The sequence below is a fragment of the Micromys minutus genome (assembly GCF_963924665.1).
Source record: "Micromys minutus genome assembly, chromosome: X".
Classification (NCBI taxonomy): domain Eukaryota; kingdom Metazoa; phylum Chordata; class Mammalia; order Rodentia; family Muridae; genus Micromys; species Micromys minutus.
In genome coordinates this window covers 16,844,563-16,858,317 of record NC_137970.1, presented here as the reverse complement: position 1 = coordinate 16,858,317, position 13,755 = coordinate 16,844,563, and the positions used below count along the sequence as shown (strand labels likewise).

General features: G+C 41.1%; 1 pseudogene across 1 annotated transcript; it reads left to right on the top strand.

The window, feature by feature from the left end:
- Positions 1-3,524: 3,524 nt before the first annotated feature.
- On the top strand, positions 3,525-4,484 carry LOC308414603 (heterogeneous nuclear ribonucleoproteins A2/B1-like; annotated as a pseudogene). Its single transcript has one exon. The product of its transcript is annotated as a heterogeneous nuclear ribonucleoproteins A2/B1-like (transcript).
- Positions 4,485-13,755: the final 9,271 nt, after the last annotated feature.

Here is a 13,755-nt window from a genome sequence, read left to right as displayed (position 1 = left end):
TATTCATTATTATCCTATTTTCTTTAGGACTCATATCCTAGAAGAATATTGAACATAACTGAAAGACTTTTTGTGTCTATAGAGAGTAACATATGATGTCTGTCTTTATGTATACTTATTGTGTTGTATACAATTACTGATTTGCACAAATGGAGCCACACTTTTATCCCTGTGAGAAGTCCAAATTAGTCATTGTGTATAATCTTCTTAATATGTTTGTACATTCAGTCCATAAGTATATTACTGAAAAATTTTGTGTCTACACGTATCAGGAAAATTGGTCTGTGGGTTTCCCTTTCTTACATTTCTTTAGTTTTGGTGGAATTAATTTTATGGAATTAATTTTATAAAATTTTAATTTTATGGAATGAGTTCAGTAATTTTCCTTCCTTTTATGTTTTGTGGAGCAATTTGAGAATTATTGGTGATAGAGATCACATAAAGTTTTGGTAGAATCCAGCAGTGAATCTATTCAACTTGGTTTTTGTTTATAGAAAACTTTATTATTACGTATATCTCATTGTTTGTAACAGATCTGTTTAAATTCCTATATCTTCTTTATTTTTGAATATTACATATATCTAGCAATCTATTTCCTGTATACTGTTCTAGTTTTAAAGCAACTTTTTACATATGGAGAATTTTAGTTTTGTTTTGTTTTGTTTTTTTAGAAAGTTGCCAGTGGTATGTTTCCCATGATTCAGTGAATGGCCCACTCTCCCATGCCAGTATAGGAAGCACATACTAGACTTAATTTAAAAAAAAAATAAGTAGAGTTCAAGTTAAGGAGATTTGTTATAGGTATATTGATAAAGTTGAGGGGTATAACTACATTTAATTGTATACACATATGTAATTCTCAATAATAAAGAACTATTATAGACTTTGACTATTTCCATGTTGCGTTTTGTTTTGCATGTACTTTACGCTTATTGCAACTAGTACGTTTTCAATGCATACTGTCAAGCCCTTGAAAAAAATCAAGTACCGACTAAAAAACATATTCACATGGTTTTATGTAAAAGTTATTTTAATGTCTGAAAAAACAGTACTGACAAAAATGTATAATTTTAAGCAAAAAATGTTTAAAATCTTTACATCTATCTTTGTTTTGAAAAATAAAATCGTTTAAAAAAAAAAAAGAACTATTATAAAAATAGTAGTTGGTTCTCTCTCTCCTTTCATTTTTGGGGGGCAGGCTTTCTCTAGTTCTTTTGGCCACACAATATATTCCAGAGCAGCTGGTCCACGGGCTTCTGGGTGATTCTTCTGTCTTGACCTTCCATCTTGTCACAGAACTGATATAATTATAAAAGTACGGCATTACATCTGGCTTTCCATGCAGATGCTGATGATTGAACTCAAAAGACCAGGCTTGCAATTCAAGCACTTTTACACTCTGATCCATTTTGTTGGCCCTGGTTCTAGGCTTTAATCTAATCTGCTGTATCTTTCAATTGGTGAATTGAGACAAAGGTTATTTTTAAGAGGGTGCAATGGTTTGAAGGGGGAGTGGGGAGAGTTCAGAGCATGACAGCATCCAGGCAGACATGGTGCAGGCAGAGCTGAGAGTTCTACATCTTCATCTGAAGGCTGCTAGTGGAAGACTGACTTTCAGGCAGCTAGGATGAGGGTCTTATAACCCACACACACACAGTGACACACCTATTGCAACAAGGCCACACCTTCTAATAGTGCCACTCCCCGAGCCAAGCATACACAAACCACCACAAGTGGTGCTTCTCTGGTTTACCTCTGTGGAGGTTTAAGTGTCACTTTCTTCTGGGTCACCATTTCTTTTTGTAGATTTGGGGAATTTTCTGATAAAAAAATGACATTACACATAAAATACAGGTGCCAAGTTTGTAGCAGTTTGAATATTGCTTGGCCCTCTTGGAGTAGGTGTGGCTTTGTTGGACTATTTGTGTTACTGGGTGTGGCCTTTAAGACCTTCATCCTGGATGCCTGAAAGCTAGTCTTCTAGCTGCCTTCATATTAAGAGGTAGAACTCTCAGCTTCTCTGGGATGCTGTCATGCTGCCACCTTGATGAAAATAGACTGAAACTCTGAAGCTGTAAGCCAGCCTCAATTAAACGTTGTCCTTATAAGAGTTGCCTTGGTCATGGTGTCTGTTCACAGCAGTAAAACCCTAACTAAGACAATGTTACACTCCACAGTCTCAAAGAAGCTAAACAAGAAGAAAGACCCGAGTGAGGAAGCTTGAATCTCACTTAGAAGGGGGAATAAAATAGTTATTGGAGGCAGAGGGAGGGAGGGAACTAGGAAGGAGGGGTGATGGGTAGGGAAATGGAGGATTCAGGATCAGGTGTGGGGAGGGACAGGAGAGATGGCTAAATGGACATGAAGATGAATAAAAATCTGCAACTGACTGGGTGAGGAAGTGGGGGGGGGCATCTCCAGGATGAGACAGAGACCTGGGATAAAGGAAGTGCCCAAGAGTCAATGGAGGTGACTTTAACTGTGACTCACAGCATTGGGGATAAAAACTGAAGAGGCCACCTCCTGTAGCCAGGTGGGACCCTCAGTGGAGTGACAGAGACATCAACCCACCCACAAAAGTTTCAACCCAAAATTTATCCTGTGTACAAGTAATATCGGCATGGTGGAGGGAACAGAGACTGAGGGAACAGCCAACCAATAACAGGCCCAGCTTGAGACTCATCCCATGGGCAGGCACCAATCCCTGACAGTGTTAGTGATACTCTGTGATGCTTGCAGACAGGAGCATGGCTGTCCCCTGAGAGGCTCCACCCAGCAGCAACTCAGACAGATGCAGATGCCCACAGCAAACAGTGGATGGAGCTTGGGAACTCTCATGGAAGAATAGGAGGAAGGATTGCAGAGGGTGGGCAGGATCAAAAGGGATAAACTCTGCAGGAGGATAAATAGAGTCAACTAACCTGACCCTTAGGGCTCTCAGAGTCTGAACCAAACACCATAGAACACACAGGCTGGACCTAGGCCTTCCCGCACATATCTAGCAGATGTGCAGCTTGGTCTTTATGTGGGTCCCAAAGAACTAGTGTGGGGGCTGTTTCAAAAGCTGTTGCCTGCTGTACTTGGGACATGTTCTACTAGCTGGGCTGCCTTGTCTGGCTTCAGTGGGAGAAGATGCGCCTAGACTTGCAGAGACTTGAAGTGCCAGGGTGTGTTGCAGGGGGCCTGTTACCCAGGGGAGCCCCATCTGCTCTGAGAAGGGGATGGAGGAAGGATTGGGGGAGTTGGTTGGGAGGGGACAGTGAGTGGAATATAAAGTAAATAGTTTAAAAATAAGCTATGCTACAAACAAAGCAAAACCAAACCAGATGTTTAAATGAGATGGAACTGTCTTTAGAGAATAGCAGCAGTGCTGGTCCTGTGTGCAGGTACTCCTGGAGGAGCAGTTTCTTAGCCATCAGCTGTTCTCACCAGTGTCAGGACGAGTCTTGTTGCACGTCTGTCCACGGAGGTCTTTCTCATCTCACTTGGCTGCAAGAAACTGAGCTGAAGTGGCTGAGTCCTCGATGGAGAAAAGAAAGGAACAGTTCATTAGCTCTTTATTGGTCACTTGAGGTTTGAAACCACAGAAGAAAGTTCGAGAAACTACTACGAGCTATGGGGAATGGTCACAGACTGTGTGGTTATGAGGGGTCCTGCAAGCCAAAGGCCAAGAGGATTTGGCTTTGTTACTTCCTTATCCACGGCTGAGGTTGATGATACCACGGCTGCAAGGCCTCATTCCATTGATGGCAGGGTCGTTGAGCCAATACCTGCTATAGCAAGAGAGGAGTCAGGAAAACCAGGAGCCCATGTGACTGCGAAGAAGCTATTTGTTTGTGGAATTAAGGAAGATCCTGAGGAACATCACCTTAGAGATTACTTTGAAGAACATGGAAAAATTGATACTATTGAAATAATTACTGATAGGCAGTCTGGAAGTTAAGGAGGCTTTGGCTTTGTTACATTTGATGGCCATGATGCTGTGGATAAAATTGTCTTGCAAAAATATCACACCATAAATGGTCACAATGTAGAGGTTAGAAAGGCATTGTCTACACATGAAATGCATGAATTCCAAAGTTCTGGGAGTGGAAACTTTGGTTTGGGGGATTCTCGTGGTGGTAGTGGCAATTACGGACCAGGACTAGGACCAGGACCAGGAAGCAATTTAAGGGGGGTATCTGATGGATACAGAAGTGGACATGGATTTGGGGATGGCTATAAAGGGTATGGCAGAGGACCTGGAGGTGGCAACCAGGGTGAGGGCTACGAAGGTGGTTATCACAACTATGGAGGAGAAAATTATGGAAGTGGAAATTACAATGATTTTAGAAATTATAGCCAGCAACCTTCTAACTATGGTCCAATGAAGACTGGGAACTTTGGTGTTAGCAGGAACATGGGAGAAGCATATGGTGGAAGGACCTATGGTCTAGGGGGATGTGGGGGGAAGTAGGGGCTATGGTGGAAGGAGCCGATATTGAGCTTCTTCCTACTTACCGTGGGCTGCACTGTATAAATAGGAGAGGATGAGAGCCCAGAGGTAACAGAACAGCTTCAGGTTATCGAAAAAACAATGTTAAGGAAACTTATCTCAGTCATGCATAACATGCAGTGATATAGCAGAAGACACCAGAGCAGGTGCAGAGCCATTTGTGAATGGATTGGATTATTTAATACCTTACTGTGGAGGAAGGGTTATAAAAAATGCCTTTGAGACCGTTTCTTAGCTTTTCAATTGTTGTTTCTTTCTAGTGGTCTTTGTAAAGGTGTAGAAGCATTCCTTCTTTGATAATCTTAAATTTGTAAGTTTCAGGTGACATGTGAAATCTTCTTAAAGATTTTTTTCTCAAAAAGATTTGAAAAGCTATTAGCCAGGATCATGGTATAATAAGACATTATGTATTTTATTTAAAATCTTAAGTGTGAGTGTAGAGTGTACATTTATGATTTAATAAAATAATTCTAAAAGAAAACTGCCTTTTTAAAATAAGAGTTCATTTCTGCTTTTTAAATATAAAAATGACATTGAATAGATTGCTTATGTCTTTTGATTTTTATCAGAGCCCCCTTTACCCCATGCATCCTTTGACTAGCAATTCAAATGAATGTCAGAGTTCTTAGAGGTTTTGAACAAGCAACTTTGTTTCTTTATATAAGGCACAATGTATTGTTCAACCCTCTTTTTCCAACATTACTCTGCTTGTTTTCTCTGTTGATGGTGATTTCCATGGTGTTTTGTTTGGTTGTTTTGCCAGTATGTTTGTTTGTTTGTTTAACTTTTTATTGATTATTTGTGAATTTTACATCATGCACCCCAATCCAGCATATCTCCTCATCATCACATGACAACTCTTTGCCACCGAAAACTTCCCTCAAACACGCTCGCACGCGCACGCACGCACGCACGCACGCACGCACGCACGCGCGCGCGCACACACACACACACACACACAGGATAAAATTAAACAAAGCATAAAAACATCTCATTGTAGAAGCTGTAGCTAGCACGTTACCTTGTGCCCCATAATATACCCCTCTATCCACACATCTGCACTTGCAAATGTTCATTGCAAATGAGTTACTGGTCTGGTTTGAGATCTCTGCTTTGTGATAACCATCACCAGGCCTCCTTCTGGTTATCTTGTTGTTGCTCTGGGTCACAGAGAGCCTGCAGCTTTGGATCAGCAGGACCTGCCCTTTCACACGTCCCAACAGTTCCCAGATGATATAGATTTGGGGGTGGGTGACCTCAGGGTCCTGGTTCTGGGCCTGTTCTCCCTTATCACTCTTTGTTACCCAGGCTACCAGGGTTGTTTCTTTTTTAATTTGATTAACTCTTTCATTTCCAGACTTTCTCTTTGGTCTTTTGTTTTGTTTTGTTTTTTGTTTTTTAAGAATCTCAATTTCCTTACTGAATTTATCTTCCATGTTTTAAATTTGTTCTCCCACATTTTCAATCTTCATCATGCATGTTGCTTACTTTCTGGATGCTGAATTAATTTCTTTACTTCATTGACATGTTTTTATTAGTTTCTTATGGATTTATTGCTCCTTAAAAAAAAACAAGATCCCACGGGACTGAAGTGCTAAAAGCACTTGCTGCTTTTACAGGGGACCTGAGTACCCACACAGTGGAACACAGCCATCTGTAATTCTAATTACAGGGCATCTGCTTCCCTCTTCTGATCTCAGTGGACAGCAGGCATGGATGTGGTACACATATACACATGCAGACAAAACAACCATATACAGGATATAAAACAAATGACTTTTAAAAGGAATGACAAATAAGATCCTGAAGTTTCTTCTTGTGTTTAACTATCTCATCTTTAGTTTCTGGCATCAAGGAACTATAAATTGTGGGGTCTTCAGAGTGGCTTCTTTTCCCATTTGTTATGTGGGTTTCTTTGTTGTGTCTCTTACAGCTCCTGGAAAGGATATGTCCTCCCATTCTTATAGCTTCTTCTCATTCTTTTTATTTTATTTTTTTGTTTTACTTTATGTGTTTTCCAATTACGTTATTATTTAAGTTTATAGTCCACACTCCTATTTAGGGAAGAACTTGACTCCATGAACAGAATCATCAGTTTGGCACTAACCCTGACAGTAATGTGCAGAAAACGATGCCTGTGAATGCCACTTATTTAAGCAGTGAAGTTCATAGACAGAGCCACTATGGTACTTTGGAGGAGATGTAGTCTGTAGAGATTTTCTTTTTTGAGAACTGATGATATGAATATTGAAGAAGGAAAAAGAAGAGAGAATAGGCAAAGTTGAAAAGATGGAGGAAAGGATGAGTGAGCAGACAGGAAGGGTATGAGAAGCAGCACAGGAAATGAAATAAAAAAGTTATAAAAAAAAAAAAAAACAACCCTGAAAGAGTAGAGGCTGTAGATATGAATTGGGGGTGAAAATGTTTGACATCCAAGTTTGCATCCCCAACACCAATGGAAATGCCAGGCAGATGTGGTAGACGCCCTGTAGTCCCAGCTCTTGTTAGAGCAAGCTGACTAACAAAACTGGCTGAAGTTACCAAGCTCTGGTTTCAAGTTCAATGATGAGCTCTATACTTGCCATGAACATACACAAAGACACCTAAACCAACACACACACAGACACACACGCACACACACAAACAAACAATCATGCATGCACACACATGCCATTTACACAAAGAAAACTAATAAAATTATGAAGTGAAATAGAAAAATATAACATCAGATGATAATTTCTTTTTCTACCTGGGATGAACGTAGTTACCTCTCACCCTCTATTTTGTGGTCATTGGTTTCTTCAGCACTCTCTGAACGTGGAGAAGGACTGCTAATCTCAGTAATTCACATGTTTGATTGGTATACTGTCTCTGCTGAAGAGAGTTTCTGTGTCAAACTCAGCTTATGGGGTTCTTCTGTCTGAACGCAGTAGTTATTCCCTTTGGTGTATTGTGTATCACACTTTCCATGTTGAGGATTCCTGTGCTTGGTGCTTTAATGGGGTGTAGAAGGTGTGCCACATTTGGGTTTGGCTTTTCCACTGTATATCCTTACCCACCTGGATCCTGAACGTGCTCACCAGTGTTCCCTTTACCCCATCAGAGAGACTGTTCCAGGTTCAACTCGCTTCTCAACTTCCTGTGCATATTGATCACCCAAGTGGTGCCTTCAATCACTTCAATCTAATATGATTATCTTGGGGCATGAATGGAGAACCTCAGCTTTAGGCTGCTATGCTATATTTTGCTCCAGTATCCACAGCTTGTATTGTTTCTAACCATCTCCTTTGTGGTACTGTATTCAATCTTTGTACACAAGTTCACATCCTACTCAGTCTCTTTCTCTCTCTAGATTGCCATTTCTATAGTTCCAGTGTCCAGGGAGATTCATTCCATCTTTGGTAACTAGTACTGAAGTATTATTGTGATTTGAATGTAAACTATCCCCTAAAGATTCATTTCTTTAAACATTTGGTCCTTAACTGGGGGTGGTATTGGAGACATTATGAAAAAAAAAAAGAAATAACACTGGAAATTTCTAAAATCTAGAGAAAGAGTTGGAAAATCACAGGAATCATTTGGAACCCCAACTAGACAAGAACAGAAAAGAATCCACAACACACCATAGTTGATATGTCACAAATGCAATGCAAAGATACAATATCAAACTTTAATGAATAACTTAGGCTTAAAATGACAATAGTAACACAGGGAATCTCAGCAACAGCCATGGACAAATACATCAAAAACTCTAAAAACAAATATATCCAACAATATTATCCGTTAAGACTAGCATAACCATGTCCTTTACTCTTATACTATAGTTTTCTGTTAGTGCCTTTATAGAACTCATGAGTGTGGAAATGAGTGAAAATGGGTCTCTGATTCTTGTGCCTTCTTTTGTAATTCTTTTCTTTTTCTGTTGGCATGGCTCATCCAACTTCATAACACTGGTTTTCATATTTATGTATATTCTATTTTATTTAGTTAAAAATAAAACTGGCAAAAATGGAAATGTTTAAAAACAAGCACAGAGACTTTCTTCTATCTAGTAAAATAGATCACAACCCAAAACTCACCAAATGAGAAAAACCAGCTCCTATATATTGATAAAGGGAAAATTAACATAACATTTGCAGTGGCTGGTTTTATGTGTCAACTTGACACAAGCTGGAGTTATCATAGTGAAAGGAGCCTCCCTTAAGGAAATGCCTCCATGAAATGCAGCTGTAAGGCATTTTCTCAACTAGTGATCAAGTGGGGAGGGTCCAGCCCATTGTGGGTGGTGCCATCCCTGGGCTGGTAGACCTGGGTTCTATAAGAAAGCAAGCTGAGCAAGCCAGGGGAAGCAAGCCAGTAAGTGACATCCCTCCATGGCCTCTGCATCAGCTCCTGCTTCCTGACCTGCTTGAGTTCCAGTCCTGACTTCCTTTGGTGATGAACAGCAATGTGGAAGTGTAAGCTGAATAAACCCTTTCCTCCCCAACTTGTTTCTTGGTCATGATGTTTGTGCAAGAATGGAAACCTGATTAAGACAGATGCAGTGACTTTCTCTGAAGAAAATCCCAGACAATACTGATGTTTCTCAAGTCCCACCAATAGTTTCTTCTAGACCTATAGCCAGACTGAAGGCAAAACAGGCCCCTGGAGCTGGGGTGGGGGGAGTCCATGAGGAGATGCATTACATTACCAAGGAGCTTAATGACTTGGCTAATTCATTCAAGCAGAAGTCTGGGAATATATGTGGGAATGGGTTTTAAGTGTGTGGGATAATGGTGGAAGGAACATAAAACTAGATCAGGCTGAGTTTATTGACATTGGCCCTCTGAGTGGAGATTCTAGGTTTAATGTGGGAGCTCGCACAGTTTAAAAGGGTGTCCGAAGTTTGTTTGAATGGTTAGATGAAGTGTTTATCAAAAGATGGCCTACAGAGAAGGAGTTGGAGATGCCTGATACCCCTTGGCTTAGTGTCGATGAAGGAATTTTGAGTCTTAGGGAAATTGCAGTGCTATTGTTGATACATTGTGTAAAACCTAATTCTCCACAATGGGAAGGCCTAGAAGACATACCCTTCACGAATCCTGTAAGACACAAACTGGTGAGAGGGGCATCAGTACATTTGAAGCGTTTTGTTCTGCCCCCCCCCCTTTGTGCCAGATCTTAGGGTTGGAGATCCTGCTGCTCAATTAGATGAATTAAATGCAATGGGTTTAATTGGGATCCAAGGTAACAAGGGCCAGGGGCAGCATTGAATGACAGAGACATGGTGATCACAATTATTATAACGGACAGCACAGACAAAATAATGTTTACAATGGACATAGTCTGTAATGGCCAGCACAGGAGCGGTGAAATTTGGTTTCACCAATGGCATGGTTTGTTCAGACCCTTGGTACTGGCTAATCAGGCACGGTGTTTCCAGGCATGAGATAGGAAGCCTACCGCATATCTGTTTGATCTGTACAAGATGAAAAATTCTCAAATTAATGAAAGAATGGCCACATTAGTTGGTGGCAAAAGGCAATATCAAGCAGTGAATCAAATCCCAGACTTGAGCCAGTGTGCAGACCCAGAACTCCTTGAATGAAGGGGTGGCCAGCTTCCCCTGAGGAAGGATCTTGATAAGACATCTAAAAGTGTTGCTGTTGGCTTTCTCCAGTTCTTACTCAGAGGGACCTATGGCCTTTTACAAGGGTAACTGTGCACTGGGGGAAAGAAAATAATCAGACTTTCCAGGGTCTATTGGATACTGGTTCTGAATCAACGCTGATACCAGGAAATCTCAAGAAGCATCATGGCCCTCCAGTCAAAGTAGGGGCTTATGGAGGACAGGTGATTAATGGAGTTTTGACTGATCTCTGACTCACAGTAGGTTGAGTAGGTCTCCAAACACATCCTGTGGTCATTTTCCCAGTTCCAGGATGTATAATTGGGATAGATACTCTTAGAAATTGGCAGAATTCTCATATTGGTTCCTGCGTGAGGGCTATTATGGTCGGAAAGACTAAGTGAAAAATAGTGAATCAAAACCAGTATTTTATTACTGGGAAAATTGCAGAAATTATTGCCACTATCAAGGACTTGAAAGATGCAGGGGTGGTGGTTCCCACCACATGTCCCTTTAACCCTCCTATCTGGCCAGTGCAGAAGACAGGTGGATCATGGGGAATGACAGTTGACTATCGAAAACTAAAACAGGTAGTAACTCTTATTGCAGCTGCTGAACCAGATGTAGTTTCTTTACTTGAGCAAATTAACAGGTCTCCTGGTACCTGGTATGCAGCTATTGATCTAGCAAATGCCTTCTTCCTAGTACTTGTCCATAAGGACCAACAGAAGCAATTTGTTTTCAGTTGGCAAGGCCAGCAGTATACCTTTATAAATTTGCTTCAAGGCTATATTAACTCTGTTGCCCTGAGTCAAAACTTAGTTAGAAGGGATCTTGTCTTTTTCACAAAATATCACATTGGGGCACTATATTGATGACATTATACTGACTGGATCCAGTGAACAAAAAGTAGCAACCATTTCAGACTCATTGGTAACATTTGTGCAAATCAGAGGGTGGGAAATAAATCCAACCAAAATTCAAGGACCACCTACCTCAGTGAAATTCTTAGGGTCTATTTGGATTCTAGAGACACCACATTCCTCACTAGAGTGTGTTACTCAGACCCAATTACCAAGTGACTCAGAAAGCTGCTAGCTATATGTACGGTCTGGAACAGGAGAAGCTCTTCAACAAGTCCAGGCTGCTGAGCAGGCTGCTCTACACCTTGGACCATATGATCCAGCAGACCTGATGGTACTTGAGGTGTCAGTGGCAGATAGGGATGCTGTTTGGAGCCTCTGGCAGGCCCTTGCAGGAGAATCACAGAAGAGACCTTTGGGATTTTGGCATAAAGCTCTACATCATCTACAGACAACTATTCTCCATTTGAAAAATGCTCTTGGCCTGCTGTAGGGCCTTATGGGAAAATGAACATTTGACAGTAGGGCAACAAGTGACCCTGTGACATGACCTGATAGCTGGGTGCTATCAGTCCCTCCAAGTCATGAAACAGGATGTGCACAGCAGCCGTCTATTATCAAATGGAAGGGATTTGTGATTGGGCCTGAGCAGGTCCTGAAGGCACAAGTAAGTTACATGAAGTTACATAACTTCAAATACTTATTGTTTTTATTCCTGCTACAATATATTTTCTGCCAAGCATGTGCCTATAGCCTCATGGGGTGTTCCCTATGACCGGCTGACTGAAGAAGAGAAGACTGGGACCTGGTTTACTGACGGCTCTGCACTTTATGCAGGCACCATCCAGAAGTGGACAGCTGCGGCATTACAACCCCTATCTGGGACAACCCTGAAAAGTACAGGTAAAGGAAAATCTTCACAGTGGGCAAAAGTTGGACAGTACACATGGTATTACAGTTTGTTTGGAAGAAGAAATGGCCAGATGTACGATTATTCACTGACTCATGGGCTGCAGCCAATGGATTGGCTGGATGGTCAGGGATTTGGAAAGATTATGATTGGAAAATTGGTGAGAAAGACATCTGGGGAAGAAGTATGTGGATAGATCTCTCCAAATGGGCAAAAGATGAGAAGATATTTGTTTCCTATGTAAATGTTCACCAAAAGGTGACTTCAGCTGAGGAGGAGTTCAGTCATCCAGTAGATAAGATGATCTGTTCTGTGGACAGATAGCTTCTTTCCCCAGCCATCCCTGTCATTGCTCAATGGGCACATGAACAAAGTGGCCATGGTGGCCGAGATGGGGGTTATGCTTGGGCTCAACAACACAGACTTCCACTCACCATGGCTGACCTGGATACAGCTGCTGCTGAATGCCAGATCTGCCAACAGTAGAGACCAACACTGAGCCCTAGATATGGCACCATTCCTCAAGGTGACCAGCCAGCAACCTGGTGGCAGGTTGACTACATTGGACCACTTTCTCTGTGGAAAGGACAACGTTTTGTTTTTATTGGAGTAGATATTTATTCTGGTTATGGATTTGCCTTTCCTGCACATAATGCTCTGCCAAAACCACCGTCCGTGGACTTACACAATGCCTTATACTTTGCCATGTTATTCCACACAGTATCACTTCTGAACAACGAACTCATTTCACAGCCAGAGAAGTGTCACAGTGTGCCCAGGATCATGGAATCCATTGGTTCCCTAACATCCTGAAGCAGCTGGTCTGATAGAAAAATAAAATGGCCTTTTGAAGACTCAGTTACAGGACCAATTATGTGGCAGCAGCATGGAGGGCTGGGGCAGAGTTCTTCAGAAGGCAGTATTTGCTTTGAATCAGTGTCCAATATATGGTACAGTTTCTCCCATAGCCAGGAAACATGGGCCCAGGAATCAAGGGGTGGAAAAGGGAATATTTCCACTCACTGTCACTCCTAGTGACACTCTAGGAAAATTTTTTGCTTCCTGTCCCCACAACTCTAAGTTCTGCTGGCCTGGAAGTTTTTATTCCAGAGGGAGGAGTGCTCTTACCAGGAGCCACAAAAAACATTCCACTGAACTGGGAGTTCAGACTTTCCACTGTTCATTTTGGGCATCCCTTACTATATAGATATTACCCATAAATTCTTGACTCTGAAGAACCCTGACTAATACAGTTGGTGGTGCCATCCCTGGGCTGGCAGTCTTGGGTTCTATAAGAAAGCAGAATGAGAAAGCTAGGGGATGCAAGCCAGTAATCTGTACCCTCCATTGCCTGTGCATCAGTCTTCTGCCTCCAAGTTCCTGCCCTTTGTGAGTTCCAGTCCTGACTTCCTTTGGTGATGAACAACAATGTGGAAGTGGAAGCTGAATAAACAAACATTCTTCAAACTCTGAAAATTCTTTTCTTTTTCTTGATGAAGACTATTGTTGAGGCATTCAACTGTCTTTTAAATCTGACTTATTGGTTTCTTTATTTCCACGATTTCCATTTTGTTAACTTTAACTTTCTATGTCTTTACAGAATTCCCCATTTAGTAAAGAATTAGCTTCTTCAGTTCTCTCAGTTTTTCATTTGCTTATTTTTATTTCTTGGATCTATTTAAAAATAATTATTTTTCAAATCATTTGGTGAAATTTTATTGATGCCAATATTTGTGGCATCTGTTATTAGGTAACAACGAATCATGAAAGAATATATCTTTATTTCATATTTATTTTATTTCTGTGTTGTAAGCTGCACAATCCTTTTTTGGTAAGGTGATCTTTTGCAGCACTGCATATTTTAATCCTGTGTCTTATG